The sequence below is a fragment of the Musa acuminata genome, unplaced genomic scaffold (assembly GCF_036884655.1).
Source record: "Musa acuminata AAA Group cultivar baxijiao unplaced genomic scaffold, Cavendish_Baxijiao_AAA HiC_scaffold_643, whole genome shotgun sequence".
Lineage (NCBI taxonomy): Eukaryota > Viridiplantae > Streptophyta > Magnoliopsida > Zingiberales > Musaceae > Musa > Musa acuminata.
This window is the reverse complement of record NW_027020881.1, coordinates 27501-30000: the sequence shown is the minus strand read 5'-3', so window position 1 is coordinate 30000 and position 2500 is coordinate 27501.

Below are 2500 nucleotides of genomic sequence, written 5' to 3'. Positions count from 1 at the left end.
CCATTTTTGGCTGCACGAGCGAGCGGCGAGCGGCGGACAGCGAGCGAAGCGAGAGGCAGCACCGTCCCTGCTATACGAAAGCCCCATCCAGCCCTGTGCCACCCGGGGGGTTCCAGGGTGCTGAGATGGCTGACGTTTTGCTCCGCTCTCGACGGTCACCGCGCAATGCAAGAACAGGCCAAAAACTGGCCAAAACGGCCCAAAAACGGGCCAAAACTGGCCATTTTTGGCTGCACGAGCGAGCGGCGAGCGGCGGACAGCGAGCGAAGCGAGAGGCAGCACCGTCCCTGCTATACGAAAGCCCCATCCAGCCCTGTGCCACCCGGGGGGTTCCAGGGTGCTGAGATGGCTGACGTTTTGCTCCGCTCTCGACGGTCACCGCGCAATGCAAGAACAGGCCAAAAGCTGGCCAAAACGGCCCAAAAACGGGCCAAAACTGGCCATTTTTGGCTGCGCGAGCGAGCGGCGAGCGGCGGACAGCGAGCGAAGCGAGAGGCAGCACCGTCCCTGCTATACGAAAGCCCCATCCAGCCCTGTGCCACCCGGGGGGTTCCAGGGTGCTGAGATGGCTGACGTTTTGCTCCGCTCTCGACGGTCACCGCGCAATGCAAGAACAGGCCAAAAACTGGCCAAAACGGCCCAAAAACGGGCCAAAACTGGCCATTTTTGGCTGCACGAGCGAGCGGCGAGCGGCGGACAGCGAGCGAAGCGAGAGGCAGCACCGTCCCTGCTATACGAAAGCCCCATCCAGCCCTGTGCCACCCGGGGGGTTCCAGGGTGCTGAGATGGCTGACGTTTTGCTCCGCTCTCGACGGTCACCGCGCAATGCAAGAACAGGCCAAAAACTGGCCAAAACGGCCCAAAAACGGGCCAAAACTGGCCATTTTTGGCTGCACGAGCGAGCGGCGAGCGGCGGACAGCGAGCGAAGCGAGAGGCAGCACCGTCCCTGCTATACGAAAGCCCCATCCAGCCCTGTGCCACCCGGGGGGTTCCAGGGTGCTGAGATGGCTGACGTTTTGCTCCGCTCTCGACGGTCACCGCGCAATGCAAGAACAGGCCAAAAACTGGCCAAAACGGCCCAAAAACGGGCCAAAACTGGCCATTTTTGGCTGCACGAGCGAGCGGCGAGCGGCGGACAGCGAGCGAAGCGAGAGGCAGCACCGTCCCTGCTATACGAAAGCCCCATCCAGCCCTGTGCCACCCGGGGGGTTCCAGGGTGCTGAGATGGCTGACGTTTTGCTCCGCTCTCGACGGTCACCGCGCAATGCAAGAACAGGCCAAAAACTGGCCAAAACGGCCCAAAAACGGGCCAAAACTGGCCATTTTTGGCTGCGCGAGCGAGCGGCGAGCGGCGGACAGCGAGCGAAGCGAGAGGCAGCACCGTCCCTGCTATACGAAAGCCCCATCCAGCCCTGTGCCACCCGGGGGGTTCCAGGGTGCTGAGATGGCTGACGTTTTGCTCCGCTCTCGACGGTCACCGCGCAATGCAAGAACAGGCCAAAAACTGGCCAAAACGGCCCAAAAACGGGCCAAAACTGGCCATTTTTGGCTGCACGAGCGAGCGGCGAGCGGCGGACAGCGAGCGAAGCGAGAGGCAGCACCGTCCCTGCTATACGAAAGCCCCATCCAGCCCTGTGCCACCCGGGGGGTTCCAGGGTGCTGAGATGGCTGACGTTTTGCTCCGCTCTCGACGGTCACCGCGCAATGCAAGAACAGGCCAAAAACTGGCCAAAACGGCCCAAAAACGGGCCAAAACTGGCCATTTTTGGCTGCACGAGCGAGCGGCGAGCGGCGGACAGCGAGCGAAGCGAGAGGCAGCACCGTCCCTGCTATACGAAAGCCCCATCCAGCCCTGTGCCACCCGGGGGGTTCCAGGGTGCTGAGATGGCTGACGTTTTGCTCCGCTCTCGACGGTCACCGCGCAATGCAAGAACAGGCCAAAAACTGGCCAAAACGGCCCAAAAACGGGCCAAAACTGGCCATTTTTGGCTGCACGAGCGAGCGGCGAGCGGCGGACAGCGAGCGAAGCGAGAGGCAGCACCGTCCCTGCTATACGAAAGCCCCATCCAGCCCTGTGCCACCCGGGGGGTTCCAGGGTGCTGAGATGGCTGACGTTTTGCTCCGCTCTCGACGGTCACCGCGCAATGCAAGAACAGGCCAAAAACTGGCCAAAACGGCCCAAAAACGGGCCAAAACTGGCCATTTTTGGCTGCACGAGCGAGCGGCGAGCGGCGGACAGCGAGCGAAGCGAGAGGCAGCACCGTCCCTGCTATACGAAAGCCCCATCCAGCCCTGTGCCACCCGGGGGGTTCCAGGGTGCTGAGATGGCTGACGTTTTGCTCCGCTCTCGACGGTCACCGCGCAATGCAAGAACAGGCCAAAAACTGGCCAAAACGGCCCAAAAACGGGCCAAAACTGGCCATTTTTGGCTGCACGAGCGAGCGGCGAGCGGCGGACAGCGAGCGAAGCGAGAGGCAGCACCGTCCCTGCTATACGAAA